General features: G+C 38.6%; 1 protein-coding gene across 3 annotated transcripts in view; it reads right to left on the bottom strand.

Annotated features, from left to right (window-relative positions):
- The window catches only part of LOC309381493 (signal transducer and activator of transcription 5B), a 44913-nt gene extending 38178 nt beyond the window's left edge, over positions 1 to 6735 (bottom strand). The window contains exon 1 of one of the 3 annotated variants that reach the window (XM_081932545.1): positions 6620 to 6735. The gene's annotated coding sequence lies outside the window, so the exon portion shown is untranslated. Of the gene's footprint in view, positions 1 to 4062; positions 4156 to 6222; positions 6347 to 6619 lie in introns of those variants that run through there. The other 2 variants (XM_081932543.1, XM_081932544.1) reach the window with 2 other exon arrangements.
- Positions 6736 to 27694: the final 20959 nt, after the last annotated feature.

Raw genomic sequence — 27694 nt, forward strand, 5'->3', positions numbered from 1 at the left:
CCTGCTTGACAGCTATTTATATGGAGCTGTCAAGCAGGGTAGCCAATCAGAGAACAGGAGTTGCCCGCATTCAGCCAAGCCGCGTCTTATCCAATCAGACGCGGCTTGGCTGTTGCCGGCAGACAAACAGGGAACCTCTGACGTCACTGCCAGAACTCTACAATTTACATATATTATATTACATTTTATCTTCTTCTCCCCTTTTCATATTTGACTCTATAATGTATATTTGCTTTTATCAACTACTGTATTAGTTATCAGGACTGTGCAATGTTTCAGGACCAGTTTCAGACATATGTTTTGGATTATGTAGGACCACTACTTCAGTTCGTTTCTGCAATCTTTTTAAAGCAGCCATCTTTTTCCAAGAAAAGGCACAGCTGCTTTAAGGAGCTGCATCTTCATACATTCCAGAGCACAATTTGTATTTTCTAGGAATTACATTAGTATATAATATAGACATCATATATTTTTTGAAATATTATATGGCATTTATATTATACGCTAATGTAATTTAATTATAAAGAAATTATCATTGTAATGAATATAACAAGAACAAATGTAGAAACTAAGAAATGGAAAAAAAGATTTTAAAAAAAAATCATAACAGAGTTCATCTGTAGCAAGTTTCACAGATCACACTCAACCAAAAGCTACATTATGACTTATTCTGGTGTATTACTGAATAGTTAGAGGCACATCCGTAGTAATCATAAAATAATACAAAAACAGCTATTCTTGCTGGTATTGCTGAATTTCTCCAGTTGTCACTCACTAAATTAGTTCCTCTATTCATCCACTCTATTAACTCAGGATCAGCAAATGTGTGAAGGTGTGGCCAAGAAATGTGACTAAAACTGAAACCTAATCTGCCACAAATTTTTGTGTGATCAGATTTGTCTCATACTCTAAAATGGGATTCTCCAGAGCAAAACAGGAACACAGATCAACCAATCAACATGTTTACATCCCTTGTCAAAAATCTGCTTAAATTGTATTAGAGCTCAACTAGCAGATAATCGAAAGGGGAAAGACAACATTATTTTTCAGAAGAGCTGAAAATTAGAAACTGTATTGAAGGAGAAGTGTAGAGAAGACTAAAACCCACATAATCCCCACAACCACCTCTCCCCATAAAAGACCCAAACAGCTTGCCCTTACCGAGGGCAGATCATGTCACATCAACCTGAGTGACTTTTTAAAACTATGTCACCAGTTTTTGGATGAAGGTGGAACTGTAGATTTGGATTTTAGCAAAGCATTTGATACATTTCCACATCATAAGTTCATTGTACAGGCTAGGGCTTAACCATTGGGTGGTTCAGTGGATAGGAAGTTGGCTCATGGATAGATCTCTGTGTGTGATTGTTAATGGGGCACTGTCTGAACAAAGACCAGTCACAAAAGGTGTACCACAAGGCTCAGTCCTAGGTCCTATTCTACTAAATGTATTTGTAAGTGATATAACAGAAGGATTGCTAGGTAAGGTTTTTGCTGATGACACAAAGCTGAAATAATAAAGGTGTGTGATATTCCTGGGGATATTCATAACATAGAAAATGATTTGGCATTGCTGGAAAATTGGTCAAAAATAGGAAAACTGCAGTCCAGTGTTTCTAAGTATAAGATCATACACTTGGTGAAAAAGAATTCTCTGGCAAAGCATAATATTAACGGTACAGCGTTAGACAGAACAACAAAAGAAAAGGATTTAGATGTGTTCGTAGCAGATGACTGCAAAAAAAGCAAACAGTGTGGCCAGGCATCTGCGAAGGCCAACGAAATTATGGGATGGATCACTAGAGGGATCACCAGCAGGAAAAAGGAGGTCATAATCCTGCTACAGATGGCTATAATGAGATCCCATTTGAATACTGTGTCCTGTTCTGAGGACCTCACTTACAAAAAGATATCAATTAAGATTGAGGAAGTCCAGAGATGGGCAACAAAAATGGTGCAAGATATGAAAGACAAATTGGGAGGGATTGGAGGAATATGTAGAACCTGGAGGAGGGAGCGAAAAGTGGGGGGGAGGGGGTGTACTAACTTTATCCAAATACATTTCTGTGGTCATGTAGCCAGCATAACTATACGTCAAGGTGCATTGAACACTGCTACCTTCCTACCGAAGTGTTTGTGTACTTGCACTTGCATGCTAGTAATTTGCCAATTTTATAATATGGCAAAAAGCAAATTTGAGCAATATTTCCAAGCAATCCTTAGGTAATAATGTCTATCTTGTGTCATACCCTGAACTTTAGGTCTTGATCAAGGAAAATTTTCATTTCCTTTATGCTATATAAATTACACAGTTTTATCATGGAAGTGGAGGACAAAATAAATGACCCAAGCAGACATTACGTAAAAGCATTGACTGAAATATAGGTGGCTATGGATTTTTAGAGCACCTATCTCCAAGATTTCTTATCCTTGATTGGAGCTCTTGGTCAACCCGATTGAACATTAAAATATACAAAAATAAAATATGAAAGCTCTGAAAATCTATAGGTACACAACTTGTGGCCAGATTCTAATTACAACTAAAGTTTTTTTATTTCATTTTTTCACTGCAGAATGATTTTTGAGACTTTTTTAGTCTTTCTACAATGAGATCTCTTGTTCTTAAATGGTCTTGATTGATTGATAATGTCATATGATTGATTATGTGTTAATTCTTAGTCATACAAATTTTCTCCAATCCCCAACCTGATCCCAATGCACCCATTGCTACTCAAACTAGAGTCTACCCACTTGCTGCTAAACATCTTTTTACTGTATTTCCCAATATTATAGACTTCTCAAAAGAGCTAGGTCATCACATGTGCATAAATATGAACAACGTTATCATACTATCAGTTCTTCTCATAGTAGTCCCTCTCTTTACACTTAGGACAAGAGTAGTCCCTCTCTCTACCCTTAGGGGATAAGCTATATCATACTAGGCATAAAAGTATTTGCATTTTCAGTGTTGAGAGGTACATCCATTTCTTTTATCCATGATGCTGAGTGTAATTTGATACTGAAATCTATACCTATATTCAGTCCATAGTCTTTATGTTGGGAATGACTTTAAATTTCACACTTCATAGCTTGAACCTCTGGTGTATTTTTTTAGATTTCCTTTGTTCCCTATAATTGGTCTCACAAAGAGGTCCAGAGAATTTGAAAGCTTCCCATTTTTATTTCTTTCTGAATGTCCAGTTGCATTTAAAAAATAATTAAAAAACATAAACAGGAAGCTGGCATACTACAAAGGAAATCATCAGCCTCTAGCATTTTATTTAAGTGCCAGAAAGTATTTGGACCTCACAAAACTGCCAATGGGATGATAGAAATTATCCTGGAGGTCTAGTTGGATGTCCAATAAATTGGATTTGTGACTGACAATGCTCAGACTTGTAGCCATTTTGTTAATAGGCAAGTATTCCATGGTGACCATTTCATATAACACAACCAATTATAATTCCAAATATGTCCCAGACCTCAAAGTTTGCCTTTCCTTGCCAGAGACTGGCCAAATAACATTTTTCTCACCTAAAATTACCTCAGAGCATTGCAATATAATATGAAAACTTCTAAAACAAAATAATAAATAAGATCTGAATTAGTCAAAGAAATTAACACCAGATGACTTCCCACAGTACTTTAGTGGCCTTTAAAGACAAATGCTCTATAGCTATATAGATATGGAGACAGAATATAGATGTAGATATACACATAGATAAATCTGTTTTAGAATATAGCTACAAATTTACTAAATGGGAGCAATTGTTTCCCCCCCCCCCAAAAAAAATGCTACTTATCTCTATTAAAACTTGCCTAAGTGGAGATAAAATAAAAAACAAAGTAACCATATGAAATTATAGAAATTAAAATACATATAGACCTAACCGTGTGAAAATAATAATAAAAATAAGAGAAATACAGCATCAATAAATTTTACCTAGGCTTGTATTAGCAAACTGTATAAAATAGATTATGAGGCTATCTTTCCCTGGTTTCTATCCCGTTCAAAACGTAAGAGCTTTCCATAAGCCCTAACATGTTCTTAGACCTACATACCCAAAGAATTGGGATTCCTCCATTTTGCCAACTCCATGGATCATATCTGTAAGCTTCCTTCCACGCAAAAGACCTTGGCAAGTCAGATGAATGTGGCCTATTTATGAAAGTGAACTTCTGTCACGTGGACTTTTTGAATCAGACAATACATTTTATTTGTTTAGCTTTCAAAATAGTTAATTATCTATTATCTGATAACTTTGCCTCTTTGGATGGAGCAGAATAAACTATCTGTAAATACTATTTGGAAAGCAGTATATAAATAAACTATAAATGAACTATATGAGGAGAAAATAGACAAAAATTGCAAATGAAATCATGCTCACTTTTGGTTATGTGAAAATAAATGTTGCAGGAACACTGGGAAAGTTATTATTTATTTCATTATTATTTCAGTTCAGGTTTTAAAAGCAGATTTTTTAAAAAACAAAGAAATGTGTAAGGTGCTTAGTGTTGTCTCACATTGTGAGATGACTGACATATAAATTTGATAAATAAATAAAAATAATTAAGAAAGTTTATGGAGATTCTCAGTCATCCAGGTCATGGTTGTCCCAAAGGTGCTTTTTCAATAGTCAACTGGACTTTCTGATTTTTCTTTGAAGACGTTTCACTTCTTATCCAAGACATTTCTTCAGCTTGAAGAGATTTCTTGGATCTTCAAGAAGATGTAATATCTTCAAAGAAAAGCCAGAAGGTCCAGTTTCATCTTGAATAAGTACCTTTGGGACAATTAAGAAAGTTGTACATTGTTCAGCAGAGGCCACATCCTCTCACAATCACAGTGAAAAGAAATACAGTGATGTCAACACCTGTGCAACTATTTTAACTCAACAAGCAGCAGAGAATTTCATGGGCTGAATTTGAGAATTTGAGAAAGAATTCCTGCTTCTTGAATTAGTACCTTAACTATCAAAAGCCACAAGAAAAGGCAGACACCAAGCCTTAGACAGGCAGGAGAGAAGGCACTTGCCCAAATGGCACTGCTTTGAAATTGAAACTGACCATAACAACTTGGGGAAGAGAGAAGGGGGGAAATCTGCATGCAGATTTATTGCTTCTGGAACTGAAAGGTAAACATTCCCTTTCTCTAGCATACATATTCTGTTTACAGCTCAACAGGGAAAATAGACAACAACAAAAAGTAAAAGTCAGATAAACTAACAAACCCTGCAATCTTCAGCCAACTTAACATTTAAAAAATTCATCAGCCCAAGAATTTATCTTGAGCAAGGGTTGTATAGCAACCTATTTTCAATGCAAAAACAAAATAGTAGTTTTGAGCTTATGCAATTTAGCTCTGAAAGATGGGGCTCTACGAACCGGCTAAGACGATAGATGGCAGCCCAGCCCATTGGGGCCATCAAATCCAGCATTATGCCCATGAAATATTTTTAAAAACACCATGGAAATTTGTCACTGCCTGCAGTTGGGGGCTGAATAGCTTTTTTCTTCTCTCTTCGGAAAGGGGGCGCTGAGTGTGCGCTTGTAGGCGGAACACTGAAAGCACCTTTCCCCCAAATCGCCCTAGGCTAGCGTCACTTCTTTGGAAAGTGATTCGTCGATTTGATAAACAACATTTTCCCTAACATGCCTCGTGGCATGTTAGACCTTTACGTGTAGAGTCGGAGATACACGGCTGCTTTATGAAAACTGCACCCCGTTAATTCTGTCGTCTCAAATAACTTCCACAAGAAAACAGGGCAACCTTATCTTGTTCATAACACACGCAAGGGGTTCAACCCCTGCACGTGTCACTCAGTGGCAAGTATTTACCACCATTTGCGTATACACAAAGGGAGCCAATCACATTAAGATTACAGCCATACGTATCTTAGTGACACACACATACGAGGAAACACGGGTTAGCCGCGCGCCCGCGCGCGCGGGTTAACTGTTCCCAGGTAAACATAAAGCGCTTTGCACGTGCCTAAACTAAAATATTACTATTCGGCTGAACGGCCTTTTCGGGTTCAGCTCATAAAGGGGCATGCACATCTTTTAATGTATTGAGGGGAGGAGGGAATGAAATATACACCCGTCTCCTTCGCAGGATATTTGGTTTCCACTACATGCAAGCGGCATGGTGTCCCGGCCGCGGCGCGGGTATGTTTTTCGTCGCCCTTTTCACTTCCTGCACCCACAACTCCGGTCTCTTACCTGGGCCGGCACGGCCCAGCCCGGTTCCGCAGTCAGGGTCCTCCTTTCTTTCCGGGCCTCGCTCCGTCCCACAGCCCTGCCCCCGTCACAGCCTTGGTTCCAGCCACAGCCCTTCCTGCCTCCGCGACCCGCCTCCCTCCCTCTCTCTCCCACGACCAGACCCGCCTCCGTTGCCGCCCGAAAGCGGGGGCCGGTGTGACTAGTCGAAGCTCCCCCAGTCGCAGCCTCATACAGATAGAGAAGTGGTGGGAGTCTCTAGGCGGCTGCAAGCAGCCGCCCGCCGCCCGCTTTCCCTTCTTTCAGGAGCGCTGCGTGTGCCAGCCTCACCCCGACCGAGAGGCACAACTTCCCCATCAGCCCCTTTCCAAAGCGCGCCAGCCCAACTCGCACACTATACCTTCGGCCCACAAACAGTGCATCGACCGCGCACACACGCACTTCCCCGTCCGGAACCGTACACTCTCACATTCACTTTTGTAGCAGCGAGGGCCCCACCTCCAACCCAATAAATGTACTTTCTTTCAGCTTCAGGAGTCTTTGATTACAGCCCGCGATGCTGTCACAAATTCTTCGCTTTTCAGAATTGGCGTAATACGGTACGCTTAGCCCGGTGGGCTTTTTGAAGGGCTTGGTGCTGCATTAGAACTCTTCATTAGTTTTAAGTTGTTTCGTTTTGTTTCGTTTTGGTTTCTGAGCTCAGCCTGTTTACCTCGACCGAATTTAGAAAATGGGCCAGTTCAATAAACAAGTCAGCATTACACAGCACTATATCACCCCAATCTTACACAAGTCTTCGCACTTTTTATTTTTCCCCCTTTGTGCTGCTGCTGTTTGGAGTAGTCTTTCCCATTCAACACACAATTTTCATAGGGTATGTAAGTTATGGGAGTGGGGGCAGAAACATGGCCTCATTTTGGTTTCTGGTTTGCTCAACATACAATTAGTATTACCATTGCTAAACACAACCCAGTTTTCTGAGTTCACATGCTGTAACCTATTGAGCAGGTACTGAATCTCATGGTATAAGTCTGAGTTCTCACCACCACTGCTAAGATAGACACATACACAACACACCAGAACAAAGACCTACTTTTTAAATCTCTACTTTTCTTCTTTATCTTTCCCTTGAAAGATCTTCCCAAAATTAATTGGTTCATGAAAATATTTGGCACAAAAACCTTGCCATGCATAGACAGCCTGTATCCTATAGTGAAACATGTAATGACATGAGCATGTCTTTTGTTTGCAAAAGTGCTTCTAGGCAAATAATTCCTAACAGATTTGGGACACTATTCAGTCTTCTTTCTTAACAGTTTTCCATTGTGTTTGCAATGTTGTTTGTATTAAACTACAACAATGTCTTGACAATAGGAGCAAACTAATGAGGAAGATTTGTGTCCCCTAGCTACATTTTGTATGAAGCAAGAAAATTGGAATAAAAATCTTGTGAGAAATAATATTGGTCTCCCCTGTAGCAAATTTGCAAGTCTCTGAAGCGGAAAACAGAGTTCTTGAAGTTATTCAGTAATAATAGTAATAATATTAGTAAACAGTAGTACAGTGCTAGTAAACAGAAACATTTGAAAGGTTTTCTTTTATATTACAGCCCTAACTCAGCCATTTTCTATCTTTTCATGTTAAATGCCTATATAAACTTACAAAGCAATTACAATGTAGCAGTCAATATAGAACATCATTGATCAGGCAGTTTGTGAATTTATGAAACAGTTCTAATAAGGTAAAGTGGCCAATAAGTAGAGAGGAAGAAGCTTGTAAATGCACATTCTGGGAACATGGAACAGAGAATCTGAAGTATCTTCCAGAAATTGATAATCTGCTTGGAAATATGTGTTTCCAAATCTCCAGGTTCCTAGATTTCCAGTGAGTTAAAATAGAAGAATATTGGAATTAAACTTAATGAAGTTTTAATTAATTAATTTAAATTAATAAAGTTCAAATATGGAAAGCTGCAAACTAGACAACTGTCAGACAAGTAGTAACTCAGTCTGCAGAAAGAATTTTGACATGCCAAACATCTCAGAAGGGAGCCTCCCTCGTTTCTTGGAAAGTAAAAGTGAAAGGCAAAGAAATGTACACTTTCAAGATTCTGTTAATGTAGTCTTACAATAAAAATCTCTTCTGGGCCATTTGCTATGCTCACATTCCATGTGCAGATTCAGCTGCTGCTTGACTGACCATTGTCTAGGTTGTAGCCTTTCACCTGACTTCCGAGGTCACCCGCATATACCATGGCAGGTGTTTGCCTGAGTCACTTGCTATGCCTTCTTGTTTTGGACTTAATTCATCTTTTTCCTCTTGTCACTTTGGGAACGGATGTGACCTACTTCTGTCTATATCATCTTCCTTACTCTCTACAGCACTCCACAAACAGGGGCTTCAGGTTCAATCACTCTGCTTCTGACCACAGCGAAAGGAGGAGAATCACCTCAGTGCCATGCCTCCCATTTCTAATTACAATATTTGCACCAGAAGGATATAATGGAGGATATTAAAAACCAGTTGGATTAAGATTTAATTGCTTCTGCCAGTAGCTTCTATTTTTATTGATTTTGTTTCTTCCTCTTGTTATTTCAGCTTTTGATCTCTGATTACTTTCAGTTGGTCAATCATCCCTATGTTAAGAGGCTGATAAAAATAAACTCATATAGTTCCAGCTACTTTAACTCTATGCAGTGTGTACTGAGGTGAAAGTAGAGCATTTCCTAAAGCTTAGGTTAAGTAATATCACTAAGTGACAGCAGTTTTTCTCTTCACTGCATCATGGCAAACAATATGGTTTAGACTGATTTCTTTACCAGTCGATGTCAGTTGCAGATGTCCCAATAAGATGTTTGTCTCAATATACCTCCACAAATGAGTGGAAGTAATTTAGCAGTATTAGATTGATAAGGTGCAAAACCAGAAGCTACATTATTATTATTATTATTATTATTATTATTATTATTATTATTATTATTATTATTTCAATTTATAAGTCGCTCCCTCTCCACGAAGGGACTCGGGGCGGCGTACAATTAAATATACAAGCATATGACACGGAGGAGGTATATACATAAAACATTTTTACAATTCATAAATAAAATAGCCATAAAGTTAAAAAGCAGTAACAGTAAAATTAAAACAATTAAAATACCCTAAAATTTGAAATTTATCATCTAAAATTGCCAGGGGGATTCAAGAATATAGTTCTAATTTAAGCCAGGCCAGCTAGTCGGAACAGGTGGGTCTTGAGTTTCTTGCGGAAGGAGCGGAGATCGGTAGTTGCCCTAATGTCGGGGGGGGGAGGTCATTCCAGAGGGCTGGGCCCATCACAGAGAAGGCCCTACTCCTGGGCGCCGCCCTCTGGCACTGCTTAGTGGACGGCACCCGGAGGAGTCCCTCTCTGTGAGAGCGAATTGGTCGCAGGGTTGTATGGGGCAGGATGCGATCCTTATTATGATTATGATATGAGAAGAAGCATAAACTGGGCTTACAGACTGGTACAACCAGTTTCATAGCCCTACCTGTCCAGCTAAACTCATATGAGGTTAACAATCAACATGACTGTTCCTGTTTCTATTACAAAGGAACCAAGGGAAGCTTTTGTCCTGATCCCATACAAAATTATTGTTTGGAGTGCCTATTGTTTTTATTAGTATGTTTTCTCCTGCGCCCTTCTTTTTCTCAAAATAAATTTACTTACATTTATTGTTCAATTAAAAAGCCCTCAACAGCATAATATATAGGTAGTCCTCATTTACTGACCATTTTCCAGTGACCATTAGGAACTAAACAATGTTGAAAAGGGTGATTTACAGCCAGTCCTTGAAGTTGTGGCCATCATAGCATGCCTGCACTCCTGTAATTACCAGTTGGGCATTTGGCAACAGGGCACAATTATGAGAGTTGCCGTATCCCATAGTCACGTGAATTATTTAGAAACTTCACTGTCGGTTTCCAAGTAGCAAGTCGATGGGAAAGCCAGCAGGAAGTTGCAATCACTCAACATTGCATTTAAGACTGGAGGTGATTAGTGTTAGTGAAAACGATGATTCATAAAACATGTTAGAATAACAACTCTGTACAGTTAAAGTTTTTTCACAGAACTGTCATGACTGTTTCAAAAGTTGTCTCCATACACATATTTGCATAGCTTTGTGCATCACTGGTGGTCCAGCAGGAGTGTGCATACACAAACGTATAGACAACTGGAGAAAAATTTCAATCTTCAAAAGGATGTGGCTGTTTTAATAGGAAAAAAAAGTATTTGCTTGAATGTTTGTTATAAAACAACTCTTTTGAATGTTTAGCATGGCTTAGATATTATTCATGATAAGCAGTGGTATAATTATTTTCATCTCCAAGATAAAAAATAAAAAGGCTGCTTCGCTCTGGTACTAATGTTACATTACATAAAGATTGGCCTATAGTTTTGGCTCAATCCATGAAACATGGAGAAAGACTGCATTTTGGATGTTAGTTTGAAAAGAAAAGGAAATCCAGGGAATTTGGGATTGTGTAATCTTGTCAATTCAAGTAACATCTATGTATAATATTAAAATGATGCTGGCAAATCAAATCACTGTAATGCTATGTATGAGATGTGATAATAAATTGCATTCCTTTCTATGATGATCTCTAGTCTAAATGAATAAGAAAAAAGCCAAATTCTTTTTATTTTCCATCTGTGATATGAATCACACTTTAACCATTACTCTAACAATCTTAAGAGTTATTAGTGAGCACATGTGCTCTTTTCCTTTTCCCAGTTGTGAATGCAGAGCAATGAGGCAGAAAATATACAGGTTTTACTACTTCTTCATTATTTGTTATCTAGTGGTGGGTTCTTACCGGTTCGTACCAGTTTAGCCAAACCGGTAGTGATATGGCAGCCTGGGTTGCTGGAACCAACAGCGACACAGGCCTGCCACGCCCCAACCAGTTCCCCAGTATCTTATGCCGTCACTGGCATGTTTCTGCACATGCACAAAATAGTTTTCAGTCAACCGCATGCATAGCAACGCAAACGCAAAAAGCCCTCTCAGCGAACCAGTAGTAAACACCACTGGTGTTATGCCACATTGTTTACATGTTCTGTGATAAACTAATACCCCTTTCTTTTATTTGTTTGTTGGTATGTCATATTTCTAACCCGCCCACCCCCATCTCCCTCAATAGGCCTTATCCTTAATTCAGCAGGGTCATGATTAAAGTTGAAGTTTAACGCATCTAAGAGACACCAGGTAGGGAAGGTTGAGATTCTTCCGTCTTTCTCTCTCTCTTTAAAATAGGTTTCTGGGTAGGACCCCTTCTTACAGAGTCAGAGAATGTAGTATAATAATAACTTTGCAATAAAAAAGTTGTGTGGTAAGATGACTTATATCATTCCCCCTTCAACTTATAAGAACAAGGAGTTCTTCCAAGAAAGAAAGTGCTTACCCATACTACAAGCGACTAACAGATAAATCATCTGCAGAACTCTTCACTGTAAGACTCACCAAAACTAACTGTTCACCAGTATGCAAATCAAATTAGTAATATAATGAGAAACTAGTCTAGTGATAAACAGTATAATAATTAGAAATGGAAACTAAATCTTAATGCTTTCTAAATGCAGTTGACTCTGGATTATGAAAATCACACCTAGCATGTCTCCGTGACATTGGTTGTCTGCTTTACCTCTCTGTGATAATAACAATAACTGCAGGATTTAATCTCAGCCAAGGTTATTGAGGTGTCATTTTTCCGCTTTTAGTGCTTATGTACAGCAGAAAAAAAATATCTGGCTCTGAGAATGTCTCTCAATATTTGCAGGATTTGTTTTTTAATTATATTGACAACATTTGTATTGCTAACTACTTCAAAACTTGTGGCAATTAAGTCAAGTCATTTGAAGTCAATTAAATCAAGATTCTTAAAAACCAACAACATCCAAATACATAAAAAACTATTGTGCTATACAATTATCACTTCACTCTGGCACCTACATTCTTAAAGCTATATGTCTGTCTTATCTACTCTCCTAAAAGCCATTGGAATGGGTTCCATTTTCTCACCATCTGGTATTTACAGGCGGCGCCCGTCATCTATATTGGGAAAGCAAAGGAAAGATTTTACACCAGGACTCAACTACTCAGCAGATACTGTGCAACAAGACTTTGGTTCCAGTTTTTATTTTAAAAAATGTACAACCAATGTGTCTGCTTATGAATGTCTAAGGGAGCCATTATTGGGAGTCTTCTTATTCAGGCAGTTTCTTATGGGACTCCAGGAAGGTTGGTTGGTTTGTGTAATATTATAAGGACATTAATATCTGTAGTAAGTTATAAATTAAACTGTCCAGATGTCATAGCAGGAAGGAGAAGCAGATACTTTCCCCTCAAATGTGAACAGCTCCCTGCTTTCCACAAAGGCCGATGTTAACTTCAGAAATGTCCAGGTGGTTTAGCAATGCAGCTTCTAAGATTACATAAAGTTAATTAAACAATGTTATACAGTTCAACTACTTTTTAAATCCTGTAACTCATTTATTTCTCATTGAAAAACTCTCCACCTTGTTGCTTGATAAACTGAAAAATATTTGATAAAATGCTTTGATTTTATATTAAAAGGATAAATGCATATAAAATTGTCTTTTAATTATTTTTAACATATGAATAATTTTTTCAAACTACATTACTTTTGACATTCATTCCCCATCTAAAATGGAAGTATGATACTGGCTTTCATTCCCCCACCCCCAGCTATCAATAAAAGAAGATTTGTCAGTTCTTTTTTTTCAAAAACAATGTGTTGCACAAAGACAGTAAAAATAATGTTTCAGAAAAGATAATATGTCCCCAAACCTCTGATATAACTAGCAGAATTGCAAATTACATTTCTTAAATTATTGAGATGTGGACTGAATTCTCAGATATGCTGTATTCTTCAATAATCAGAAGAAAGAGTATATATTTCAAATACAGGCTTATGATCCAAAATGCCAGGACCTCCCAAACCAAGAATGACACGTGGCAGTTCTTCCAAACGAAGTTCTTTATTGTTTATTCTGGCAGCTCATTATTTATATATTTATTCATTCAGCAAATGTACAGTATATGCTGCTCAGCTGGTGGTGTGAGATGACTGAATGATTTATAATCACATTAACATGGTCAAGAACCACCATTTTGAAAATACATCGCCACCCTCTTTCTCCATTTTTAGTATCTTGAATCCTTGTGCTAGCAAATTGTAAGGTTTATTGACAGAAGTAGCCCATCCCCACTGCCAATGGCAGCTGGGAATTCTGGGAGTTGAAGTCCATGCAATGTAAAGTTGCCAAGATTGAGAAACATTGGTTTAGAACTTTTATATTGTGCTGGCAAAACTTTGTATTTATTTCTGTAATGAGGAGTCTTGCTTTTTGAGTCTTGCTTCTCTCCAGCTTTTTTCCTTGGCGGACCAAGAAGAGAGGTTAGTTAATTAATTTTAGATGTTCCCATAATATGCTTGAGTTGATATGCTTGAGTTACTTTATACAAGTCTGGGCCTCATGAAGACTAAATTGATCCAGTAGAGGTTAATTTACTAGATCAAGAGACCCCTTTTTGGTATTTCCACAACACTTAAAACACATTGTCTCACTTAAGTTTGTATGGGAACAGGGCTATAAAGTAATTCACTGCTGGAGCAATTCTGGAGCATGCCCTTTCTTTCCTAAGGAATCTTAATGCTTCAAAAAATAAGTACTGAAATCATTTTGCAAACTGAAAATCTTCTGTGGAAATGATTAGCAAATGATAAGTTCTACAGAAATGATAACCTTTTGGAATACCCAGAGAATGCAGAGTTTTCAGAGAAAGCTGTTTCAGAAGCAAAATAAAAAATAAAAAAATAGGGGCATTTCTACTTCTGAAAAAGAGAGAATGTATCAAGGGAGTCATCTTCCGGAAAGCAGTTCCCATGAATCTTGTGTGTTCTAACTAGATAGATGCAGGAAGCAATATAGACAGTGGTTGTCAATGCTTCAGTGCTTTAGGTGGCCACTTGGGAGTTTCCTGCACTTTCACTTTCCAGTCGTAGATTACAGACTCCCCACAGTCACTTTCAAGAGTCTAGCATGCTCTTGTTGGAACTGAAGTTATGTAGTATTTAGCTCTGCCAACGATTCTAATTTATTCAAGACAAATTTACATACTGTAAATATTTGGTACTTGGACTATAACATTTTCACTACTTCATACAACTACAGTTAATAGAGTAAATAGTCGTTACAATTCTGGGCTTTTTATTTGTATTTTTCCTATTCTTATTTATACAAGCTTGTGATCTAATGTTTTCATTAAGCTTGACAATAATATAACATAAATGGCAGAAGGAAGTTATGCTCTGATGAACAAGTTCCTCCGAATCCTAGAAAGCAACCATCAGTTGATCAACATAAACATTCACCTGACTCCATTCCTTTTAATAGTGTTTAGGAAGCTATCTAGAGCTCATTGAAACAGTCCAACTGTGAGGTGACAAACCCACGAATGGTCATCTGAATGGCCTCTAGGTTGAGGAAAAGGGTAACTGGTACACAAGACAAATAGTTGCATAGAGCCTTCTGGCCACAACTGCCACCTGTTTATGATCAGTTACTGCAAGTCCAGGAAGAGCCCCAAGTTGTATACCAAACTTGAGAAGGGAAATGCAGTGGCCTTTCACCATCCAAAACCAATGATGAAAACATCCCAATGCTGGGGTGTCCAACAGGATTATCATTATTGAGCCAAAATCTTTCCCTTCCAGACACTGAGTCAGAACATTGGAAGCTTCACCTATCATCCAAAAACTGATGATACCAAACCCCAAACTGATAGATGACTTCACTCAGCAGTTTCATGTAGATATTAAACAGGAAGGGGAAAGTGTAAACCTTGAGACATCCCATCAATGAAGATGATGGGTATAGTCTTCCCTTACTCACCTGAAGCAACTACTGAGCAAGAAGATGACAAAACACATTGCCCCCAACTCCAAAATCGCAACTTGTCTAGAAAGATATCATAATTGACAGTATCAAACATTGTCTGGGATATGCCAATTGAACAGGTCCTACCTCTTTGCAGGGATGGGTGGCACTTTTCAACCAGAGAGGGATCAGAGACTGATTTGCCTGTGATAGTAATGTCTTCCAAATCCAGATCAATTAACCTGACACAAAACCCAGATCTGATGTGCAATCTCCAGTGTGCACCGAGTCCTCCATTATTCAGGACAGGTCTATGATTGCCATGAAGGCCATGAACTCCTGAAACACCCCAAACTCAATATCCCACCAAGGCAGGCCCCCAAGAACCATCAATGTTAAATTGGGTAATGGGAAGGCACACTCAGGCTTAGGCAACAACAGATCTTTATTGTAAAAGAACAAGTACAGTATGTACGATCCAGCGAAGGTTCAGTCTGACAGCAGCCCTTTTATAAGGAGCTGTCAGACCCTTCGACCAATGAGATTAAACCTCTGTTCTTGCCGGAACAGAGGACCTTGGTGGAAACCATTATGACAGTTGCTAGTATCTAACACCCAGTTTCATGGATTCTACCACCAACCCAGCAATCTATTCTAGCAGTTTAAGTAGGGATTATGCTATGTAACACAGTAGGTTGTATGAGAGAAGCAATCCCAACTGTTCTCAAAGGCCCAGCTTCAGCCAAGAATCTTACATCTGCTGATCAGAGCTTCTGTGAGAGCTTCAGCTCCTTGGGAATACCTATTATACTGCCTCCAATGGTGATTTGGGAGATGCAAAACCTAAAACCTAAGTGGGCCTATTTGTAAGAGAGAAATATTCCCCTCTAAACCCACCCAGATCTCAGTTGCACAGACCAGATCAGGTCCCTCATCCAGAGAGATTATTGGATTAGTGTGACCAAGTTGGAAAACATAACCTGTTCATTCTCATTTCCTACAAGATTTATGAACAATTTTATTAAGTTGCTGAATAGTCATTATTTTGTGGATTATAAAGTTATGATTAATAAAGTACAAATAATCAATTGTGGTTTTGGCATATAAAAGGAGCTTCCAGTCAGGATCTACAATTCAGATGAAATGTTAAGCACTCGTGTACAGAGTGAACAAGCTGCATGCAGTGCAGTTAGTTCACTTATTCTCAGTCACCATGGCCCATAGTAATTTGTCTTACCATTTTGTGCAAACGTGGCTAGACCCTGCCAAAGGTCTCAGTTGCAAGTCCTGCTAACCAATGTCAACAAGAGCGCTGCCAAGGTGGACAGTGAACTTTGTTTTGGAGGATACAGAGGATAAGACCTCCCACTTTGGGAGAAGCAAGGACCCAGGCTTTAATTTATGCCAGGGTTCATACTGAAATGGCAAGGACTTAATTCCGATTTTGTTATGAAAATGTAAAACATCAACAATTTAAAAGAGCAAAGCTAACCTAGAACCTTATTCTGGTGATTCTGTTTAATGGCAGAATTCAGCCATCAAAAATAAATATGCAATTTTCTTAATATTAAACAAGAAAGAAAAGAACATGGCTCCAATTCTTTATCTGAAACAGACAGTATAGTTTAAAAGACTAGGGACTCCATTTCTCACAGGTGCATATCTTACAGCTAATGAAAGTCAAATACTGAAGCAGTAGAATAAAAGTGCCGTACTTTCTATTGCTACCTTTAACAAATGGAAGTATAGAGGGCTAAGAAATAGAAACTATTGGATCTCTCTTAAAAGAAATGTGAAATAAGAATTGGAATATTGGGGGAAATGGAGAAAACTTGCCTGGGACCAGAGGTGGGTTGCTGCCGGTTTGGACCGGTTCAGCTGAACCGGTAGTGCCCTGGAGCAGCTGAGAGCGAACTGGTACGGTGGCTCTTTTGGCCCATTTGCCCGCCCATGCTCTATACTTATTTTTATGGCAAAAGGCAAATTGTGGATGCGTGTACAGCATGTGGCACCTGCGCAAGCCCCGACAATCAGCTGGTTCTCACAGGGGCGGTGGATTGCGCTTGCGCAGCGCGAGTAAGGCATAAACGGAACACACGTGAGCACAATCAGTGAACCGGTAGTGAAGGTAAGGGAAACCCACCACAGCCTGGGACTAAAAGAGAAAAAAGAAAAGAAACACATTTCCTTTCTCTCCATATTGATGATAGAGTTTTCAACTTGGACACTGTTCATATAAACCAAAATTTGAACTGAAAACAGGGTTACAGATCAAGATTACAAATTGCACCCCTCAGTACCTTGGGCGCAAAAGTAGAAATATTCTACAGTATATTCTGCATTATAGCTTTTCAAAATTTGATGACTTCTGCATCATTTAATCTTATCTTCTAAAATGAATGCCAAAAGTCACTTAGACCTGTAAATATTGCTGAGCTATCATTATCTGAACCCAGAAATTCAAGGATTATTAATTGTGATGAACCGTAAAGTTTAGAGTCCTTGCATTGCAGAAAGCTGGAGACCTGACCTTCTACAGAATCCCTGAAACCCTATCTCACTGTTCCCAAGAGAACTGCAGACAGCTAGGCGAGATTTTTGTAACATAGGGAACTAACAAAAAAACCTTCTCCTTGATACAATTCGCAAGTGGTTCTGGTTGCTTGCACCTGATATATAATAGTACTTCAGAAGTTACAGGAGCAGATTTATCCCTTCACTCCCTTAGTCTCTATAGTTTTTTAAAATTGGTGACAAATTTCTCTGTCTATTCTTTTTCTCTAGCTCTGTGCTTACCTCTGCTTCATTCCTTGAAATCCTGCTAAAATTAAAGAAAGCAAAGCAAAGCAATCTTTAGGTAGCATTGTGAACCTCATCCTATATCATTAGGTCTTACTGAAGATACCATTTCATATGACTGAAGTTAGTACAGCACTGGGAGCCAAATGTTATCTCCCCGCCACATCTTCCAGAATGTAGTAAGAGCCAAGAGACACAGGTGCTTTTATATGCAGGAGTAAAATAAGGCAAGAAAATTCTGAAAAGGTCAATTCAGAATGAATGAGTGGATAGATGAATGAATAATGTAGTATGAGAGTTGGCTGACTCCTTTCATTTCATTTCAAGGACATACATACATACATACATACATACATACATACATACATACATACAGCTTCTTTGTTGTTTGCTAACTGTAGTGTTTTGCAGTGTAAGCAGAATAAATGGGAAGCTTTAATTACCAGACTCTTGGTACATTCTGTCCCTATATAGTCACCAGATGGGATCATATCAAAATCACATCCCCTTTCTAATTAGATTGACAGCTTGGGTTTGCCTGGCCTTATTCCTGGAGAAAAAGTACTGCCTTAACATATCCTCTCCAACTGCTTATGTATTTAGCAATGTTGCTAAATACATAAGAAGGCAAGTTTCTTTCATAGCAAATGTGAACGCTAAAAAAACCATAACTAAAGAAAAATACCATATAGGATATTATTTACACAACAACCTCTAATTACATTACATGTTCTAATTCTGCTAGAATATGTTTGCTACTTTTACCATTACGTGTTTTTTGCATGTAATAAATCATACAAACAAGAAGAAAAAAAGAAAGATGTGGAAATAACAGAAATAATTGCTAAATATTTATGCTTAGCAACCTGATACTTAGTAGAAACGGATTACCAATAATTTTTTTACCAGATTTTTCAAGGAACATATTGCACTAAATTGTAAAATAATGCATTTTCCCCCTAATTTATGTATGCGATATACTTCTTGATCAACATAGATCATGGGTGTCAAACTTGATTTCATTGAAGGCCACATCAGGGCTGTTTTCGACTTCAGGGGGCCGGAGTGGGCGTGGCTGGGGTGGGCGTGGCCAGCACAACATCACGCGTGTTGGGGGTGCCTGTGGTGGCCTGAGTGCTCTGCCAGTGAAAATGGGCTTCTGAGCTCTGTTTTTGGCTATGACAGCCTCCTGCAACCCTCTGCCAGTGAAAATAGAACTGGGGAGTGCCACGTGCAGCCCTCCTGAGCTCCATTTTTGGTGGCAGAGCATTGCGGCTAGGCAGTCCTTTTCAGGGCAGCCCTATGGGCCAGCTCTAAGCAGCCCATGGATCAGATCCAGGTCCCGGGCCTTGAGTTTGACACCCCTGACATAAACCATGTTCACTGCTCAAAACTGCCAGAACCATAATTTAATTTGGAAATTTGTTTGCACTTAATGTAAAGCAATAATGTAAATACCCAGAAAAAAAATTGCACTCAGGAAAAAATTAATAGCAGAGGTTTATTACATTCCACATGGCTGGATTAGTTAATTTATGGCAGGGGTGTCAAACTGGCGGCCTGCAGGCCGGATGTGTCATGTGAAGGCCATGCCCACCCCAGCTCCTAGAAGGGAAAAAAACATCACAGAACGTCACATGACGGGCGATTTGATGCCGTGAGTTTGACAGCCATGATTTATGGCTATTTATGGCTATAACTAGAAGTGACACGTCTCTGCAAAGTATCTTGCCTGATACAGAATATAGAAATCAAGCCCCAGAATTTAAAGGACTTTTACCCTGCATTTTCCAGTATGCTTTCTTTGCTAGGTTTTCCAGTGACCATACTTTGGATGTTCTTTCATGGCCTTGAAAATAGGTGACATCTGTTTCAATGCTGTCTTGCTTGAGAATTGCTATTCCTGTTTTGCCAGCTTCAGCTTTTACAATACCTGATAGTTAAAAGGTCATTTATATGAACAAACATGCTTAACTCCAATCTTGCAGAATACTTTCAGGATACCTTTACACCACTGTTTCTCAACTCCAGCAAGTGTAAGATGTGTGGACTTCCAAGAATTCCCCAGCTACCCTGAACTGAACCATTTTTCATTTTCAGGAATTTGTGTATATTCCAGTACCTGAACTCTTACCTCCTCCATCTCATCAACAGAGATTACGCCTTTGCAATTTTGCAAAATGATTTTACGTTGTTTTAATCAAATGCATAAGGGATTAGGGTCCTTGCCCCATTATTAATGCCTAGATTATTTAAATGCCAAACAATAGTAACAACTATTCATATATTTGTGAGGGTACTTTGTTCCAGTGGTGGGATTCATTTATTTTTATTACCAGTTCTGTGGGTGTGGCTTGGTGGGCGTGGCTTGGTGGGCGTGACAGGGGAAGGTTACTGCAAAATCCCCATTCCTTCCCTGCTCATGGGGGAAGCTTACTGGAGCATCCCCATTATCTCCCCACCCCACTAAACCTACTTTATAGCTCTGTTCTCCTGTTCAGGGCAGCAAAAGAAGATCAGCTGGGAGGCAGCGAGGGCAGGGCCAATCTATTTGCCTCTTCTCCGAACTACTCAAAATTTCCACTACCGGTTCTCCAGAACCTGTCAGAACTGGCTGGATACCACCTCTGCTTGGTGCTCTCTGAGCTTACTTGTTTTCATGCAGACATTTCACTACCCTAACTGATGAATAGTGGGGAAGAACGAGGCCTGCAGCAAGGGAATCCCCGGTCGTAAGTCGAGGAAGAACAGGGAATATAACACTAACTAAGTAACATTATCAGCACACTGGTAATGAAACATCTGCAAGAAAACAAGCAAGCTCAGACAGCACCAAGGACCCCAGAGCTACAACTATTCTCTTTTAGTGGTATCATGTATTTGTGGACAGCTGGATATAGTTTTTTGCTCCTTTGATCAGTTGCGATAAGCATTGATTTTCTCCTGTAGTATATTATCTATCTTTTAAGGTTAACAGCAGAAAGAACATCCACAGGATTGGTATAAAGCTGTTTCTGAGGGTCTGGAGAACAAAAAGTGTTATGGAAGGGACCTCAGTCTTACCTGAAGTTGGAATTCACAAACCATAAATAGAAGCCATAATATGGTTGGAAGAAAGACAAGAAACCATAAGACACCTATACATTATATGTAGGCCTTGACTGGATGACCACAATTATGACCACAATTAGGTTGCTAAGTGAGAAATCTGTTAAGTCCAATGTAGGAAGTAAAGGCAGGCTGTTTTCATGGAAACCTTTTCCTTTTGAACGAATAACTTCAATAACTTTCTAAAAATATGGACATCTTTGCCAGAAATGAAACATTGGGGAAGATAAGATCCTTGAATAGTTCCACCTCCGTCTGTTGCCAACTGTGCTTGTAAATATATCAAGCCAACTATACAGCAGCTGAGATTTCTAAGATCCAACAATTGGTTACCATTTTGTTTCCCCAAAATGGTAGTAAAAGAGTAAAATAAGAAGTGAGGTTTGAGTTAGTTAAATTTGATAGTATCGTTTTGCTGCCCGCAGGAGAAATAATACTTAAGCAGGAAAATGAATGATTTCTTTTTGCTATGGACATAAACTTCCCTCATGGTGTGGAATAGGCCAAGAGGCAACCTACTTCTGAAAGAGCACTGGGGCACATTTTTTAAATGCTCCTCTGAGCATTTAAGTACTGCAGCAGCAATGTTGAGGACTCCAGGGCATTATGGCTGGCCTTCCTTTGGTAAATCTCTATGGTTTTCCTATGAGGATATGGACTGAAGAGGTGCTTTTACCTCACGTTTCCTTGTGGAAAGCAAATAGGATGATGGCTTTTCAGTCTATTTGATGCTGGCAAGAGAAGTGGCAGTCAGAATATTCACTTCCTCCTACCTATTCACCCCATTTCTTCTGTCATCCATGAGTGCCAAGAGAAGTCAGAGACCCCACTTTTGTCTCAATGGGAGAGCCCTGAGTTTCCTACTGCCAAATAGTGAATGACTCTAAAAGTCAATGCCTTAAACCTACATTGGAACTATTTGCTACAGACTGATTGCTCCGCATGGCTTTTTTCTGGCAGGGGCTGAAAAGCATCACTAATGGAAGTAAGAAAAGATGACCAGAAACTAGTTTTGCAGTGGGCCAGGGAGACCTGGGTTTGAGAAATAGTTAGTGAGGAAGCAGATGTGCAAATGATCCCTAAATCTACCAGTTTTCCCTCAGTAACAACTCCTGTCATCCCCAGCCAACATAATTGTTTCCAATATCAAGTCAAGAAAAGAGGTATCACAGAAGTGTGTTTTCCATTCTGCTTTTCACTTCAAGCTGCCTAATAGACATTCATTCAGTTTCTTCCCCGGTCAGATAGCTTATACGGTTGCCAAGGTAACCTTTGCTATCCCTTTTCTCACACTATTCAAAATTATGCTCATTTTCTTAACTGTGTACCAGTAAATACTATTCCAACAGGAAGAAAGAAAGAGAGTGGTGGTCATTAGCTATGAGTCATCCAAGATTCAACACAAATAGAAAAGATAACTTTCAATACACCAAATCTTTCAACAAAAGGTTTGCAAGGTTCCTGATAGAGAAGCTAAAAATGTGATCTGGTTTCATCAATGATTGATACCACCTCTACAAACACGATGCCATAATTCAGGCACTACTCTGATTCCAGCTAATTGGGATTTGCATTTGTAGAACTGAGATTTATGTATAGATGTACATAGTGGTGGGTTGCTAACCGGTTTACTACCGGTTCGTTCATGCTTGTGCGCACGAATGCGCAGTAGCATCCAAGCGGGTGGGCGAAGCCTCATCCAGGCTGGTGAACAAAGCCTCCCACTGCTACCACTACCAGTTTAGAAGAAGTGAGCCGAACCTGGAGCAACCACAACCCATCTCTAATGTATAAGCATAATTAGATACTTATATCAGACTAATTCACTTGTAGAAAGTCAGATTTATGGTTAAATTGCCAGGCTAAAAACCAACAACTGAGAGTTCTACTTCTGCCTTAAGAACAAAGTTGGGTGAACTTGGACCAATCTTTCTCTCTCTTAGCCATAGGAAGAAAGCAATGGCAAATCACTTCTGATAATGTTGCCACGAAAACTGTATGAAAACTTCTCCACGTCCTTAGCTATGGACATTGTAGGCCTTTTGCTACAATATAATAAAAGCAGTGACTCCTGTATTTTTCGGAGTATAAGACGCACCGCATCAAGATTTTGAAGGGAAAAAAACCTGTTTTTGCACTCTGCAGACCTCCCAAAAACAGCCCGTTTTTCACAAAAACGGTCCCATTTTATGTCAAAAAAAGGGCATGCATAGCCTTTAGGAGGCTTTAAGAGTGCTCTTGGAGGCTGCAGGGGCAAAAACGAACAAAAAACAGCCCATTTTTTGCTCATTTTTGCCCTCCCTAGCCCCTAGGAGCACTCAGGAAATCTCCTAAAGGTTATGCACGGCCATTTTTGCCAAGGGGGTGGGGTTTCGGGAGGCAAAAAATGCTGTATTCAGTGTATAAGATGCAGTCAGATTTTCACCCTTTTTTGAGACTATGTACTAAACAAAATGTCTTTGTGTGTGCAACAAATGTAAAGCTTAATCTTATAAGACAAAATCATACATTAAACAAACAAGAAATTGATACATGACATTTTTATTTTTAAGTATTGTAACCATCCAATATTGTAACTGGTGTATCTGTTTTCATGGACAAGATCCAATAGCCATTGCTGAATAAGCTTATACCTTTTGGCCTTCTGTACTTGTGAAATTGTTATCCTGCAACCTGTTCTGGTCATATGTAAGGTCAGAAACAGTGGTTGGTAAATAGTTGGGAATACGTGGCCCATTTCATTTTTGTCACATTGCCCTTGCCAAACTCTTCTCCAATCCCTGCTCAGTAAAGAGAATTGTGTAATATGGTGAGATGTGTTGGATGAAATCAAGAGATACATCCCTTCCCCAAATCATGAAAGTTAGTGAGAGAAACTCATAAGACCTCGTGAATCCATCTTGTCATTTAACGCTTCCAGCAAAATGGGGCCAGATGGCCCCAAATTTTCAAAGGGGAGCTCAATCTAATATATTCAAAATAGAATAGGATAGGATAGGATAGAATAGAATTCTTTAGTGGCCAAGTGTCATTGGACCCACAAGGAATTTGTTTTTGGTGCATATGCTCTCAGTGTACATTAAAGGAATAAAAGACAAAAAAGACATTCATCAAGAATCATAAGATATGCTCTTAATGTTTTTATATATAAAGTATTAGCTTTTCGAATAGTCCTAAAGCTAGAACCAGAAAACTATGAAATGAAGCTAATTGGATGACTTTGGACAAGTCATTCTCTCACTCCTAAGGTGAAGGCAACGGCAAAGCACTTCAAAAATTCTTGCTAAGAAAACTGCAAGAATTAATGCAGACAATCATCAGGTGTCCATACTAATACAAAGGCACACACAGATACAAAATATGTGATACATACATACATACATACATACATACATACATACAGTACATTTAATTTAATTTAATTTAATTTAATTAGCACTTCTAGACCGCCCCCTCTCCCAAAAGGGACTCACATACATACATGTGTGTGTGTGTGTGTTGTGTATATGTATTTTTCACGCACACATATAAACACACACACACATAAACACACACACACATCCTCACAATTACTTCAAACCGGTATAAAGTAAGTGTTGCAGAAATATGCATGCCTCAAGTTATGTCCACAGCAGAGCAACTGTTGTGGCTTGGTACAATTCAAGCTGGTGACTATTTGAAAGATGGATAGATATTCACATTTCAGGAAAATCTGGGTACTCTATGATTATAGTGCATATATGGTAACTCTAGGCTTCCATTTGAACAGGGCCTCTGAATTATACTTCCTGGAAGTTTCTATAGTATAGTGTTTAACCATGTGGTTAACCTGAGTCTAATTCATATTTCTGATGTACTGTGGAGAGACAGAAGTCCTGCAAAAAGATAGGGAAAGAGTTTGGGTACTCCAGCTGTGCCCAAACATGGCTGTTGCACTGCCCTGCAAATATGTGATCGCCATTTGCAATATTTCCTCCTTGCTTCCCCAGGAAGTCAATGGGGGAAACTGGCAGGGAAGTTGTAAGCCAAGCTGCTTCCTGAGGGTTAGTAGAAACAAGTTTGTCCTGAAATCCAAGTTTGGATTTCTACTTGGAATGAAAGAGCTGCTTAACCAAGGGACTCCATCTTGCACAGGGCTGAATCACTGGCAGTTAGTTCTTCCACACTCACGAGAGACTTCTCTCCAGGAAATCTTCTCTGTGCTGTCATTTTCAAATTATTTATTTATTTATAAAGTAAAGATGAAGGGATTTTTTTCTGATTTCTCCAATTCTTAGGACATTTCTCCAGTGTATTTTATTGAAAGCCTTGGCTTTAAAATTTTTAATTCTTTTTCTCTCTCCCATCAAAATCACACTTTTTCAGAATTGCTAAATCAGTTTTTTTTTAAAGTTATATTGGCAGAGTTTTAAATGTTGTAATGTTAGCAATTCCATTTGAGGGCAGAAAGACCTGTTAAATATTTATTAGATTTGTGTGCTGCCCATCTCATCTAGAGGTGGGGTATTTTTAAATATTTCACTTTATGTTACAGGACAGTCAATGAGCAAGATTATATTAATGTTTACTTTGTTGGGAGTTTTTTATTTTTGGTCATTCCTGTGTGCCATTTACAGACTGCAGTTTTAATGTTCAATTTAATTGTATATAAAACCCATCATCTTATAAAGCAAAATCAATGAATGAGTAAATAAATTATATAAATTTGGGAGAGGGAATACAGATGCCTAATTTGTATATTAGCAGACATTGTTACTGTTTTACAATTTGTGCTTTTCTTTTAAGAATAATGAATAATACGGAGAAAAAGATGACTAAGTCCTCTTGGTTAATGAGATTTTAAGCCGCAATTGGATGGAGACCAAAGTGAAAGATTGGTAAATGTCCCCATAAGAATAAATATTAGTATTGGAGCCACATACAGCCAACAAACCTTTAACAATTCAAATTGATAACATTTTCTTTGATGAAATGACAGCAAACTAAGGATTTAGCCCATTTACAACAATATTCTTCACAAATAAAGAGGCATGCAATTTGGAGATGTTTCTGAAGTATTGTAGAGACAGTGGCCAGTTTGGGGTGGTGGATTTGCCTGCCCACATCTAAAACAGGCACAGATGGCTGCATTCACACATGCCTCAATTTGCATGTGAAATTTCATCCGATTAATACAGACTTATTCATTGTAAATGTATAGATCAGCACTTTTTAATTTTTGATTAATTTTTTTTAAAAAAACCAGTGCCATTCCAGATTTCACCATAATTGATCAAAGTTCAAGAGCTCTGTGGTACTGTGTAAATGGTCAGTTCCGCCTGCACATATCTATCTTGTTCGTTGAGGTCAAAAAGGAATGGAACTCCTTTACTAGCCTTGGCCTTTTCAGAAACAGGATCTATCAAAATGCAGTCTCATTCCTTTTCCAATTATTGTATCACTTATCTTACAGGCATTTAAAAATAAAATATCTGGGCAGATTAGACAAGCTTTAAATCTTTTGTCCTTGTACTGACCCAAATCAGGCGCTCTCTGCTTTGGAACAAGAATTTATTTTAGTTTATTTTGATGCAAGTGGTAGGTTACCAAGTCACTCTTAATATGGATTGTGATTATAGCAAGGACGAAAGCCTGTTCCAGCCAGATTGCATCTTCATGCTTGCAGTTTTGCTGACTACTCTAACTTGGCCCAGATTGGAGTAAAGGTGAAGAGATTTTCTTCTGATTCTTAGGATATCTCTCCACTATATTTTATTGAAAGCCATGGCCTACTTAAATCCATTTATTTAAATTTAATTTTTTTTCTCTCCCATAAAATCATACTTTGCAGAATTAGTTGCTAAATCTTGGTAGGTTTTTTAAAAAGTTATTTTGACTCAGTTTTAAATGTTGCAATGTTAGCAATTCCATTTGAGGGCAGAGAGACCTGTTAAAATGCCAGTATTTCCCAAAACCAGAAGCAGGTACTTGGCCTCAAATTTTATCCTTTTTAAACAATAACCAACTTGCCAATCTTGACTCATGTTAAAAATTATGTAGGGTTAGATCAGGATATTATCTGGATGGGAGACTAGCGAAGATTTTTAGCATTGTATACCAGAATGAAGTTAAAAGAAAAAACACACAAGAGAAAGCACTAATTACTTCATATGGTGGCCAAGAAAATGATATGGCTGTCTCTCTGAACTCATACGCTGTATTCTACTGGAGGGAAATCTCACTTTCTTAACAACCCATTTGTTCTGGTGCCTCTGGCATTCAAATTATAAGCTTCTATGTGCAGTTCTACTGTTTTCAACTGTCCACTTTACTCATATGTCATGTAAAGTGAGTTTGTAAGGCTTTTAATATAGTCAACGTAGATAAAGCATTCCATAACTACATTGCTACACCAATGATCATAGTATGTGCTATTTCTGGCTGTCCAGCTCTTTTAAAGTTACAGAATCTCTGCCAGAATTTTTTTTTTAAAGCACCAGGGGTAAGTTTTTGGCTTTAAGTACAAAATATTCCTCCTTGGTTTCTCTGTCCCATGCCCTCATTCCAGATCAGGCGTCTCCAACCTTGGCACTTTGTGGATTTCAACTCCCACAATTCTTCAGCCAGCAAAGCTGGCTAAGGAATTCT

The sequence above is a fragment of the Natrix helvetica genome (assembly GCF_964273705.1).
Source record: "Natrix helvetica genome assembly, chromosome: Z".
Taxonomy (NCBI): Eukaryota; Metazoa; Chordata; class Lepidosauria; order Squamata; family Natricidae; genus Natrix; species Natrix helvetica.